The sequence below is a fragment of the Cyanistes caeruleus genome, chromosome 14 (genome assembly GCF_971803275.1).
Source record: "Cyanistes caeruleus chromosome 14, bCyaCae1.hap1.1, whole genome shotgun sequence".
In the NCBI taxonomy this organism is placed as follows: Eukaryota; Metazoa; Chordata; class Aves; order Passeriformes; family Paridae; genus Cyanistes; species Cyanistes caeruleus.
In genome coordinates this window covers 10,110,523-10,124,759 of record NC_141714.1, presented here as the reverse complement: position 1 = coordinate 10,124,759, position 14,237 = coordinate 10,110,523, and the positions used below count along the sequence as shown (strand labels likewise).

At 36.9% G+C, this 14,237-nt stretch overlaps 1 protein-coding gene across 1 annotated transcript in view; it reads right to left on the bottom strand.

Annotated features, from left to right (window-relative positions):
* Positions 1-13,808, bottom strand: part of TENM1 (teneurin transmembrane protein 1) — a 353,764-nt gene extending 339,956 nt beyond the window's left edge. The window contains exon 1 of the mRNA XM_086850669.1: positions 13,377-13,808. The gene's annotated coding sequence lies outside the window, so the exon portion shown is untranslated. The remainder of the gene's footprint in view (positions 1-13,376) is intronic.
* Between the last annotated feature and the right edge of the window lie 429 nt (positions 13,809-14,237).

The following is a 14,237-nucleotide window of genomic DNA, read 5'->3' as shown; positions in this document are numbered from 1 at the left end:
GGTGTGCAAGAACCAGCATCTACAGCAGTGCTGCTTAATACAGGCATATCTGTATAATCTTTTGACACATATTTCTATAAGACCTGAATAAATTTAAACTTCAAAGCACCCTCTGTTCTCAGATGCAGCACTCACTAGGTCCCAAGACTCCTGACAGCTAAAAATCTAGTCCTTAGTTTTTGTTTGTCTTAATGTTTATTCTTCTGTTCCATTCATATGATTTTCAAAGTTGTGTTCACTACCTATAATTTTGGTTTGCTTGGGATACTTTTGTCTCAGCCTGTGAAAGAACAGAGAACTGTGATACTACATTGTTATGTGGCAGATTCGGGGTAATATAGTCAGCTTGGTAGCTTATTGGGAACTTACATCATTTATTCTGCCTTCCTTCCTTCAAACTATTTCTCAGTCAGTTTCTGGTTTCATATTTAGTTTGACAGACTTGTTTTCAGTCTAACTGAGGTCATTGAATTGCAGAGGAAACTAATGAGTGTGAGCAATACAACACTCCCACAGAGACAGGCTCTTCCAAGTGGGTGCCTACGTACCACACAAAGCCCTCACACAACTCTACCAGATTTGTTGAGCAACAGTGATGTATCAGAACAATACACTGCTTTAAAAAAGCTCTTCTTTCATATACATGTAAGTAAGAATACAATTAAACAAAACTAAATTACAGAAGTTGAGATTTATTAGAGAACATTTGGCAAATGAAGTCAATGTACATCTAAAATCAGCGTGTCTGCTACAGGGTGTTAGGTAGCTCCTAAGAAGCAAACAAAATAAACCAAGACTTGAGCAGTTTTTCCCCACTACTGAATTGACTGATTTATCCAATGCAATAATATTATAAATATATTCATACATATACACACACAAAGGAGAGAAAGAAAAAATAAAAGACAGAAAAAGAGCTGAGTTTCATCATGGTCTTAGTATATACCTCCTCTTCCACAGCATGGAACCATCAGCAAGTCTGACAGTTGCACTGTCCCTCAAAGCCTTCCACATCCATAGACCCTGCATGCCTCTCCATAAAGCTCAGACAGGTTGAAGGACACATGGGAAATCAGCTGTTGTTTTCAAGATTGTGAAATTTAATGGCCATGGGATATTTAAGCCTGGATATCTCTGGCCCTTCCAGTTTTATCATTAGCTGCCTATATTACCAGTGGCTTTCAGTACTACTAGTGTTACTATTACTCATCAGTATGGCTTGAGAAATAGTTTAAGGAACTTGTTATTTAAGAACTTTGTTAGAGTGAAGCAAAACTACAAAGTAACTGGCTTCACTGATGATTACGGTCCTAAACAGTCAACATCTGACTTCATAATTATACTTTTATAAAAAGAAAATCAACAAATTTAGCTTAAATTTAGCTGTGAAGAACAAACAAGCCTTTAAAAAATTACTATGAGTAGGCAAACACATGGCAACAGATTTTAGCTCAACTAGAATATGAACAAACTCCCATATGGTTGCATGAGCAATCATGACCAAAACAAGACTATATATCTTGTAAAAGGAATAACAAACAACTATGTTTTGACAAAAAAAACCCTTCACTGATTTATTTGCATGGAAAAAATAAGTGTTTTTCTGAAAGTTTGCTACAGGAATTTCTGGATTACTAAACACAAAATGTCCTTTACCAAGTTGATTCCAGAAGTAACAGATGCTCAAGAACAGCATATATTCTTATTTTCTGTAGAAAAATGTCATTAAAACAGCATAACAAAAAATATATTTATGTATTTCAGTCTGTGAAGATACAAAAGTATTTCAAAGTCAGAATTCAGAGAAAATAAACTGGGTAGTAGGTGGAAAAGTGCATAAATCAACACATATCCAGACAGTCTCACAGAAAAAGTGTATTCAGTATTCCTAGGGAAGTCAAGACAGTGAATATATATGCAGCCTCTACTTACAGAGTAACTTTCTGGGTCCTCTGCAGTAGCACTGCAGGGCTGGGAAGTTCAGAGCTCCAGAGCAATAAACTCAGAGCAGAATATCTGCTTCCCTGTCAAAGGTTTCATTTGCTGTACAGCCTTAGAGTCAATAGCTTCATATCTTGTACACAAAAAGGGGATAGGATGGCTCACTGGCCATTAGAGAAAAGTTCTTTTACCTAGAAGCTCTTTACAGATTTCAGAACAACTGCACTCAGGCTCTAACATTAAGCTTATTGCTCTGTAAATGACAGGAAAAAGATATTTTTTTTCCTTTTGAAATGAATGTTAACTATTCTTATTTAAACATTATAGCAAATAAACACCCCTATAATACTGAAGAAACAAAACAAGAGTGCTTTTAAGATTCTATGATTCTATGTGATATCCTGACCTCATTAAAAGAATTCTCTGCAATTTTGATGTATTTTCCTGACAAACTTCTCCACCATTTCCCAGGTGGCATGTCTGACCTTAAAATCTCTTTCCAAACAGTCTGCTGTTGCTAATGCAGTAGAGATTCAAATAATTTTTTTCTAGAGAAACAGATTGAATCAACATGCAGACAAAGTGCAACCCCTATATTTGTTCAATATCAATAGCACTGCTGTCTAGTTCCTTACTGGACATCTGTCTCAAAGCCATCAGGAGGATGTCAGTTGTAAGGAATAACACAATGTTGATGTGTTTAGAACAACAGCCTGAACCCCTGTGTCAATCTCTTACCTCTCACAATCACATATAATCCATCTTCCTTTATAGCATAAGGTGAGTTCACAGAATGATCAAAAAATTTTAAATTGATTAAAAATTATCTCACAGTATGTTCATACATTCATTGAAACGTTAATAATAGCTACCTCCATATTTTTAATATATTGTGTCATTCTTATCCTGCAGGAGACACTGTAGAGAATTTCTAAAGCCAATAGAAAATAATTTTCTTAAATTGCACTGGAATTTGCTAAATATTTGTGAATTCAAATTCACAAGTAAGTATCAGGAACTTCATTTACTCACTGAAAAATGCTAACAACTAGCCAGTATTTGGAGGTTTATATTTCAAAAGTTCAAAGGACTTTGCAAGAGATAAGTATCGGTATCCCCAGGTAAGGCACAAAGAAGTACCTTGAGACCTGGTGCAATGTTTTGTCCATTACTTTCCATGGATACCACTAAAGAATAACTGGATAAGAGACAACAGAACTTGCCTTCCCAGGATACACTGCGGATTGTGTGTGCTGGAAACAACAGTTATGATAAAGCCAGAGACCTCTTAATGCACATAATGTTCCCACTGCAGAGCCCTGGTAAGAGCTGCTGAGGCCAAGCAGTGCCTGCACAGGCAATGAGCGTTTGAGACCACTCAAGCTGTCAGTGCTCTTCCAATGGAGTGCTTTTGCTCATACTGTCACAGGATGGTTATACCAGGAAAAGAATCAAAATGCTCTCAGATTTTGCCCAAACTCACTCTTCATCCTACAAACTCAATTTAAACTGTTGGCAATGATTATTAAGGTCAAGAAGTTATCCACACTGAGAATTCGTGCAAACCATGAAGGGCATCTTGAAAAGTGGCTTCAGAATCTCCATAATACCCCTCCTTTAATTTGTGTGGCCAGTGCCTTTTAGAGTTGAAAACAGGAAGCTTACATGAAGTAGCTTTTTAATTTGTAACTAATTGCTCACTGTCAAGTTATGTTTTCCTCTCCTACCCTTTTAAAATACTATTAAGGTCATTTACAAAATCAATTTCAATTATATAGAGAATACCATGAAAGACTTGAAAGATATATATTTTTTTCTTTACACCTGCCACAAACTGCTGTATATTAAATGTGATTTAGACAAATTGGGTGTTTGCCAGTAATAAGCTGAAAAGAACACCTGGACACATGTAACACATGCAAATTCACCTCTAGCAAATCAGTCTGCTGCTCGTGAATCTTAATTTGTTTCTAGCTGTTTTTTGGTTTGTTGCCAATCACTCTTGACCTCTAAAAAGGACTAAAATATTTCTAGACTTGTAACTTTTTAGACATACACTTCTTGTTTACTCTGTAATATCAGATTTTGATGCAGGCTTTCACTATAGCTATATATGCATAGATAGTTCCAGTAGTTTCATGTAGATCTTCTCTAGATAGAGATATTCATGATTCACAATATAAACATGAACAAGATGTTTGTAAATCAGCAGAGATATTTAATTTTAGAAACTTTTCTAATAGAAGACTTAATTTTCTGGAGCTCTTTGTTCCCTTTGGAAATCACAATGGGTCTGACAAAATGGCCAGATTCATCCTCACAATTACTGTTCTGAGGTCAGTGATGTCAAACTGAAGTTTGCATTGAAGTATGAAGTTGCTCCAGGCTAACTCCGTTGGGATTTCACATTAGAGAAATAACAGAGACTTCGATCAAGCTTAGAACTTCTTATTATTGCCTTTAAGAGATATCATTTGTGGCATTCCCCACACAGAACACCATGCTTAAAAGGATTGGGCAACAGTTCTCCATATCATTTCAAATTCTTCAAAAAAAGAAAAGTTTCTAGTTGCCAGAGACCTGACACACCTGAGTTCTGCTCTGAGTGATGCCCTCCTGGAATGCCATTCATTTCAATAACTCTTAAAGCAGATAATAAAAATAATTTAAATGTCAACATGAATAAGCATTTTGCTGTGCTCACACAGTCCTCCTGGCTAAAGAATGAATGTGAAGTTTCATTGCTTTAAATGGGCTATGAATTTATAAGTTTGGGGAATTCTACAGCCTAGAAGGATAAGAACACCTAAAACAATGTGAAATACCATAAATATGTCCATGGTTCTCCATTATAGATTTAATTCTGCAAGACACACACAAGATTTTTATAGTATTGCATATACACACCTTATATTACCTTTAAATTCCAACAGCTCACCAGACAGTGATATCTATCAGTGCTCACTACTTTAATTTCGTTTAAAACACTTTCTCCTTAGTGAGAAATGGGGCACATGCCTTCCACTTGCCAATGTGGCTAACACAGACCAGGAGAAGGTGACCATTTCCTAGTATGATTTTCAACATGACTGCAAATTTTCCAGGTCAAAACTGGAAAAATTGCTTCTCTGTTAAACCAGAACAAAAATAAGTTAGCCCTTCTGGTTATTGTTCTGTATAGCAGCAGGGCAAAGTAGCAAATTTTTAACATGCTAAAAATCAAGAGCAATTGTTATACCAGTAGTATTTCCCTCATGATAGTAATATTGAGAGTGGAAAATTGACACTGTAAGTCATAGAAACAATTACTGTCTGATGCTGGAGAAATTCAGATCTATTCTTACATTTCTTATGTTAGGGCTAAACAGACACATAAAACTGGATTTTTTTTTTTAGAGCGTGACAATTGAGGAAACAAAAATAGTTTTGCTAGTTTATATAAGTGACTTTGAACATGGAAATTTTCTGCCTTACATAGTATAAGTAACTAGACAGATGAAATGAGAGGTTAGTAAAAAAACAAGATTTGGAAAGCTTCTCACAGCATGCAGTAAGCTGCAAAAGTGCATTCTTGATATCAGTAATGTGTATCAGTTGGAGGTAATTTTTCCCTGTTCATTTTCTCTCGACTTCCCAAGAGAATATTTCAGAGATTACTGTATAATTATAATCAGCAGTTATTTTATGAGGCCGACAAGACCTCCCTGAACTAAATGACTTTTCCCTTTTAGTCACAAGAGTTTCTATAGCACTAGTAATTTTTTTAAGTGGTCAATCATACAAATTCAAAAAATGAATAGCAATCTTTATTAATACTGGGTTCAGCTGCTCTATCCTGTGCTGAATATATCTTATGCTATACATTTTTTATTTGCAGTCACTTCTATTTTTGTTAATTGTTCTATCTGCAGTGGTAAGTTTGACAGTTAGAGATTTTGACTAGGACTGTAGCTGTATCTAAATATATATATATATATATTAATAAAGCATTGGTGTCTTTTGTTGCTTCTGTGATCATTGTATCTTCCTTTCCATTATTTTACTTATAATTTGAAGGCTGATGTGCAATTCATTACTATGGAATGGTCAAATAGAAGGAATATTTTCAAAGTCATTTATTCAAATCAGAGTAGTTAAAAGAAGCACTAACAAGGGAGGACTCCACCTGCAGCCTGAATTTCCTGTTACAATAGTTCACATTTTTCTGCTTTGCACCTCTGACAGAATATAATCAGGAAATACTGAAGTTAAGTAGAGAAATGATACTTCGAGTGTTACAAAGAAAGATGTCATTTATAATGGTAATCACAAGTGTATGTTATATCCTAGTTTACATACCTGGTTTTTTTACATGGTTTACAGGTTCCACTGATAGTGATTAAGCTTTATAAACCTCACAAGAAGTTAGAAATTCCCAACAGGAAATACATCAAAACTATGATACTTTAATTTCCACTTGGGGGAAGAATCTCTGCTCTGAACACCAAAATATACCAAACAGTCATAGAAAAAATGTGATCAAAAAAGTAGGTGGTGGGTTTAGAATACCAGGAGCAAAGCACTGACAAGTTTTTTTGGAACAGCACAGAAGAGAGTACTGTGGGGTTGAGGCAGAATAACAACGTGTCTGGGCAGATGTTTGCAGACAAAGTCAGCACGAAGGCAAGCACAGGGCAGGGCAGGCAAAAGTTGACAACCTTGTAGCTGATTAAGAGGGGAGATAGAAAGAAGGATAAAGTTTTAAATCTGATGGGGAAGATCCAAAAAATAGGACACGTGTTGAGGAGTGATACAGTCAGAACTAGGGTCTGGGATGAGAAATGAGCTCTGCAACAGAGCTGTAGATAAACTGCAATTCCATCATGGTTAAACAAGAATGGTGCAGATGAAAGAGGGAAAAACAGATGCCATTCCTGAAGATCCTATTTGCAGCAGCAGTTGACATCCTATTTGCAGCAGCAGTTGTTCTACTGTTAAGTAGAAGGTGAATGGAGAAAAAAAAAGTTCTCTGGGCAGTTCTAGAGCTGAATTACATCAGAGTAAGTGAAGAAAAAGCTGTAGTCCAGTTCTCAGAGCAACCTGGGACTAAAACTCAGCTCTTCCTCACTGCTGGCCCTGTCTTTGTACGAGTCCAGAGGCAAGGCTAATTTCCCAGTAACACAGCTCTTGCTGTCTTTTTTTCTTTGCTTTAAATAAATGTGTACAGGCATGCTATACAGTTGCAGCCCCCACATGAGGGGACAGCTTCTTCAATTTAACATACTTAAAAATGTCTAAATCCAACACACAAACCTTAGTGAACATACATATTAAAAAAAAGAAAAATAGAAGGAAAAGGTAGTTAGAAGAAGTCACTAGGAAAAGTCAATGAGTTAAATAAGCATGAGGTGTTACTTTCAGCCCTTTCTCTATACAAGCGCAGTAGAGCTGCTGAGATTTGCTCATATGGTGAGCATTCCTGCCAAGCTTCTACCATTATCTCTAATTAAGAAGCATTTCTTTTTGAATTAAAAGATTCCCATGGTCACATTACTCACCTTCTTTAGTTTGTTCTGTACACAAAAAAGCTATTGGACGGGAAACATCATTTACTTAAATAAAAATAAACAACCCACAAGGTGTGTGTTAAAGTGAGATAACACATGCCCCCACTGGCCTTAAAATGATCCATAAAAGGACTATCTTACAATACCACACTCTTGGAAACGTCTTATTGTGATAATGAAATGGCACCAAAGTTCATTTTGTTATAGAAAAGCTGTGTTCATACACATACTATGAATATTTTTATGCAATTTCAAGCAAACCAAACCAAATACTCAACCTTCCTGTTATTCTGAGGTACAGCAGAGAAATACACTCTGAATTATTTAATATATTAATTCTGTAATGTAGTAATATGTGATAGGTATAGGATGCATTCTTTATCTATATGTTTAGGAACATCACAAATTTGTAGGGGCCTAGAAGGAGGTTCATTGCTCTGTAAGTCTCCAGTAAATTCTGGACAGGAGAGTGGCATTCCTTCTGTATCAACAGTACTGTTGGAACAGTACTATGGAAGGGAGAAAGTAAATCAGAATTTATTTAAAGGTCCATTCCTCCCCCTCCAGATTTTATATCTCTGCCATTATTACTGAATTCTTTTCTACTGGAAAATTACCAACATTAGTGATACTAAATATTCTCATCATGTGTAGTGCTCTATAATTAATACTTACAGACAACCAAAATATATTTGCTGCCTAGACAGTTGTAACTAAGACACTTGGAAAGCAATGAATCGCTGCAAGACAGGAAGAGGGGATGACATTTATGATCCTGCAGATCTTCAGCCACAATCAGAGTACATATGAAGGCTACTTGTCCTCACAGCAATGCTGGAGTCTGTCATTAAGGGCTTGACTCCTCCCATTTCTCCCAGCAGACGGGCACTACTTAAACACAGAAGCAAAATCAAAAGGCCTATCACATTATTCTCCTTTTCCATTCTTCTCTATCTGGTGGCTAAAATAGAGACCAGCTCTCTGGTCCAATTCTATCACTGTTGCCACAGATTACTTCCTAAATCTTTGTTTCAGCTCCACAATGAACTGGGAAAAATATTTTTTTTTGTTGTTTTGTAAAATGTTCTTCTCTCACTGAAATGGTAGAAATGAAAGTACTTAAATTGTTCTACCTAGGGAGTAAAAATTTTTAAACTACTTTAAACACTCAAAAAAAGGCCATCTACAGCTTCCACCTTTAAAAAGCAAAATGGACTGATAAGAAAACCAGAAAAATAGGTCAGAAGGAAAAAAAGTTTCCGAGCCTATTTCAGTGTGGTATTTGAAACTGAAGTAAGATACAGTGAATAATGGCCAGGAATTTTCTTTCTGAAGATATGTTTTGTCTCCTCACTGTCTTGTATATGACATAGATAGTCATCAGGGATAATCTTAGTTCTTGATTTTAACTGTGAATATTAAGATAATGGAAGAAATTGGCTAGTCAGTTGTGAAATATTATAGCAATAAAAGTCTTCTGTGGAAAATGAATCTTCTTCAAAATAGTATGACCGTGTCAATAAATGAAGAGTAATGTGAAGTTCACTTATATTTATTGAGACTGCAGCATTTATCAAAGTCATCAATATTTAATTGGAGTTAATATAAGTGCTAGCTTTTTATTTCTTCTCTACTAGTTTGTTCATATATTTAAGGATAAACTACTAAACTTACTGGCTTTTAATTTTTTTGGCTTTTATCTAAACTCTTTTTGGCTTGTATCTGCCATGTTTAAATAAATGTGCATTAGGATTACACCTGTAGCATTCCTGTGGTGGGACAGGTGGGCTGCTCTTTAAATGCATTAGTACTTCCCACAGTGGATCTGCAAGTTAACAAACCTTCTCTGATATCTTAGAAGCATTATAAGTAAAAATCTAGGAATTTTGGCATTTGAAGTCGGTAAAAACATTTTTCCACGTATATTTATAACCATTGTTTTATGTTAATTAAATCATTATATGATAACCATATTAGAGAAGTGGCTTGAGAGGTGATTCCATTAATGATTGGAACGGAATGGATCCAGATGTGAATCTGAAGGTTGTTTGAACTTGGAAGTAAATCTAAATATCTTGGCTATCCCAAGGACTGCACTCACTGATGTCTCAGGACCTGTGACAGAAAGGAGAGCAGCAGGACCTGAAACCATCTCACACATGAGCCCCCTTTTCTTTCAGGGAAAGAAGGAGCTATTAGAAAAGTAGATACTCACACAGTTGCAATTGACATTTATCTTTTAGTGTCATGCTGAGCTCCTCTGCAGGTTCCAGCTGTATCCAGTGGGCAGCAGACACCTGCTCACCCTCTTTTCTTTGAGGCTCTCAGGAGCCAGGCATCCAAGCACAGCTGTAGCAAGCCTGGGCCATCTCTCTGCATTCCCTGTGGCTGATGTTATGTGGTGTGACAAGGACACATTCCGTTCTGTGGGGGGCAAGGGATGGAGGCAATGAGGCTCACCCGGGAAATTTGGGAAGAACGCTCTGTTGTCATCCTGGCTGTGACAGCTATCCTCTTTCCTAGTGCTCCTCTGGCTGCTACTGAACTGGGAATGGAAAAATTATTTGTGAAAAGAAATTACAGAAAGATGACTTAATGATTGTATTTTACAGGAATCCGCAGACCTATTGGGACACTTACATTATTGATTTTTCCCATTGATAGATTCCTCTTGTAATGTAAAAGAGAAATCCTGCGTTAATGTATGAATGCAGATTTCATGAGACTCCCTAACCAGCTGCTCATGAAATAGTAATGTCATTCTTGAGTAAGGAAAATGGTGAATCTAGTGGTCGTTTTAACTGCTTTCTAATGGCTCAACAAAAGATATCTGCATGATACAACATAAGAATTTTTTACTGCAGTTCATATTTCAAGCCTGAATTTGTAGCAGTTGGAGCATGATTCCTACAAAATCCTCAGATGCACTGTAAGTTGTAAATTCCTACTACACTGTAAACAGGATGTGTTGTTTACAGCTTTAGATCCACTAAATATTTGTGGATTTGCTTCCTCAGCTATAGCAGGAACTTACTGGTGATAACTCCCTGCCTTGTTCAATAACTTCCAGTAATTATCATGAAGAAAACGCAATAAATTCATGTAATAGACTGCCCCTTTGCTATAATATACAATGAGAAGCAATCAATGCTCCTTACAATGAGGAGAAGAAATACAACTGTGCTTTATTTTACAGCTTTAGAAATGCAGCTTTGGAAACCACCAGAGGGAGTAGAGGGAAACTCCAGTGGTCAAATCCCAGCCCTGCGAAAGAGCCCAGGGCTGGCATTTTACAAAGCAGCAACACAACGGTGCACTGCCTACCTTTTAGTAGACTATTTTATTTGCTCACCCATCCAACAAATGCAGCATCCCCAGGAACTGATGCTCTTATTTCATATGCTTACAAAGAGAGAAGAAACACGAATCTTGTAAATAACCCTCAAACTTAGCCTTTGGCAAAATAATTGTAAAAAAGACAGTGGAGGAAGAGGATAGCAAAATATCTACTTTTGCTGTTAATAACAATAATCTTGGAAAACAAGATAGCTATATTTAAGAATCATGGGTTTAATACATAGTTTTACTGTAATTTAAATCAAAGGGCATGTCTGAGACCATTCTTGTCATGCTTTAAGTATAATTACACGCTATATATCTTGGAAAATAAATGAAAGCCTTTTCCTGGTGATTTGTTATACATTTCTTTTTTGCCTCTGGCTAAGTGAAGGCCAGGCCTCTGAAGAGTTTCAAGTATAATGCACAGTGAATATAAAACAGTCCATTAATTGGGATAATAGGTCCTGGCATGTAATTGCATTGCTAAGGTACTATGGATAGTTGCTGAGTGAAATGGTATTTATTCAAGGTTGTTAGTCATCCGTGGATAACTTTATTTGTCCACTGATGCTTAAATAAATGCATCATCCATCAGTAAGAATACTTATGAAAAAATTTATTGCAAAAATCATTATCATGTCTCAAATTATAAAAGGAAACAATGTACAAAAATTGCTGAGCAGTGGTACAATAAAGCCATGCCATGATGCATTTTGCTTGTTTTTCTGCCAGTGGACAGTAAAATATGGTTGAAAAATCATGCCTAAATGGCAAGATTACATGCTTACAATATTTACCCTTGCCACTGAATATACTAGCAATCTTAAAAAAAAAATTCTAATAATTCATTCTTAAAGTGTTATAAAAACTATCCTAATCTAAGCAGTAGAAATGCATTCAATAATGAACGCAGCATCAACTGCAAGAAACATTTAAGAATAACAGTGTGTTTAAGCTACACACTGAGAAATGGCAGCAGCTTTTGTTCTCAATATTGTTTTCCTGATACTCTGAAATGATCAGTAATCCCTGAGCAAACCATGAAGAACAGATTACAGACACAACAGTAAAACACAAGAATTGCTTGATTATGGACAATCTTGAATAAAGCTTAAATAAGACAGAAAAGACCTACAAAGAATTCCAATTGTTAGTGCCAACAGCTCAGCTCAAAACACCTTTGTCTCTCATGTGGATAACAAAATTATTAAGGATCTGTTTTTCAGATAAAGTGCATCCACATACTCTTTTATCCTCAGCTACATATGCAAACACTCATTTTGACAATCCTACCCTCAAGATCTTATCTCATCATACGTTCCTGCTGTATAGAACTAAATAATAAATAACAAACAAGGGATACAGGTATGCAAACAACATTTAAAAGGAAATACATACATTAATTGGAATAATGGTACCTACAGCTGCAGTAAATGTCATTTGTATTAGTAATTTCTTAGTAATTGTCAGCAGTTTGACTGGGGTCATGATGTTGGGTTTACAACCCTTTTCAAAGGATCACTCCCCGGTTTTTAGATGGACATAAAGACAAAACTACCTCTTTTGAGTTAAGAAGTGTTTGCTATTCCCAGCAATAAATCTGGTCAGCTTTGGCCAGGTTTGATTTCCACACCTCCAACTGTGGTGGTCACCTCCCCACCTGCATGGGAGGCTGGACCAGCATCTCAGTCAAAGCCATGCTGTTTTTCAAGTCTCAGAATCTGTCAAAGCCATCCATCTCATGGGATGCAAAGGGTGGCTAATGGAATAGATTGATGAGGAAGATACCCACTTTAAAAAGAGCCTACTTTTTTATCAGCATAAGAAACAGTGGTCACGGAGCAGTAACTCCTGACTTCCCAATGCACAAAACTTCAAATTCCACAGCAGACAGGGAAAATTCCACCCAACTCACAAAAGGGCTTATTACCGAATATCTAAATATAATATGTCTGTAAATATATAATATGTATTTATATATAAATATCTTAATATTATTAAATATAATCTAAATATATTACCTATATCTAAATATGAAGTTGATTAGTGAATCCTGATTCACTGCACATATGCATGCTATTAACTTAAGATATATGGGGTGTTGCAGCAATCTTAGTGAGGTAACTCATGCATTAAATTAACCACATCTATATTATGGGGATTAGAAATAGCAGCAATATCTTTTCCTTGGGATTCACTTCTGAGGACTTCTGGAAGGTTCCAAAGACTCGGTGTCAAGTTTTGAAATGTCAGATAACATAATATGATTGGAAAGTAGGAAAAACCCTCCAGTCCTACATTGAAGACTCTCTATCGTCAAAGCATGATGTACAGTTTTTCCTCCAAGTTCAATTCTATTAACAGGGGCTTTCAACCTCTCTGCATATTACTTTACTTCCACCTCTCTAGACCATATATTCCCAGATTTAACTTCACTGAATGTCCTCCTTTGATTCCTTGGTAATTCTATTTTTACAAGTTAATGACCAAAATAGGAAAATTCAGCCTAATAGTTATTCTTTATGAACTCGTGTCACGGAGTTACTTTACCTTTAAGGGAGCTGGAGTTGCTGGGAACTGCCTGGAGTCTTTTCTCCTGACCAATTATTGGTCATTGCTGAGAATTGACAGCAGTTTAGGCCATTGAAAAGTGGGATCAACTTGTGAACCCTACCTTAAAGTGTAAAAGCAGAGCTCTCTGGGCTCTCTTTGTTTCTTGGCTGTGAAGGGTTGCAGAGCTCCAGGCCTCCCGTCCCTGCCCAGGCCATGCGGCCGGGCGGGGATGGGGCCGGGCCTGCCCCGTCTCCCAGCCGGGAGATGGGGGGGCCTGGGGAAGGTTTTCCTCGGGCCCCGGGCCGGGCCGAGCCGATCTCTGGCTCGGCTGCAGGTTTTACTGTAATTAAATTCACTAGAAACTGCCGAGTGAAGAAGGAGAGAGGCTCAGGACCTGCAGCAAGCAGAGACAGCCACACTCTCCAGAGCAGCTATGAAGAACTTTCCATCGCAGACGGCTCCAGCTCCTGTTCAGCAGAGATCACCAAACCACCTACAAAAGCCTGGGCAAGATTTTAACTCTTTCATTACCCAGATGAGACTTGCGGATTAATCTTTTTATCTAGAGAGAGAGAGAGAGAGATATCAACATGAAAAGAGACTTTATAAACTACCAGTAACAGGAAAGATGCTTTAATTAAGCTGAAATATCTTTCTGCTAAAACTATGGAGATGGACAATGAAGTCCTGAAAAGAACTCCTTTAATTCATGATACAGTATCTAAGGAGGAATAAAGTGTTCTGTTGCAGTCTGTTTATTTTGTTCTGATTATTAAGTGAATGGTTTGCTCCTGTTGTTATCCCCCTATGATTCTGTAATGGTTTTGCCCTCCTGTCAGTTTTTGTACACCCCTCCCC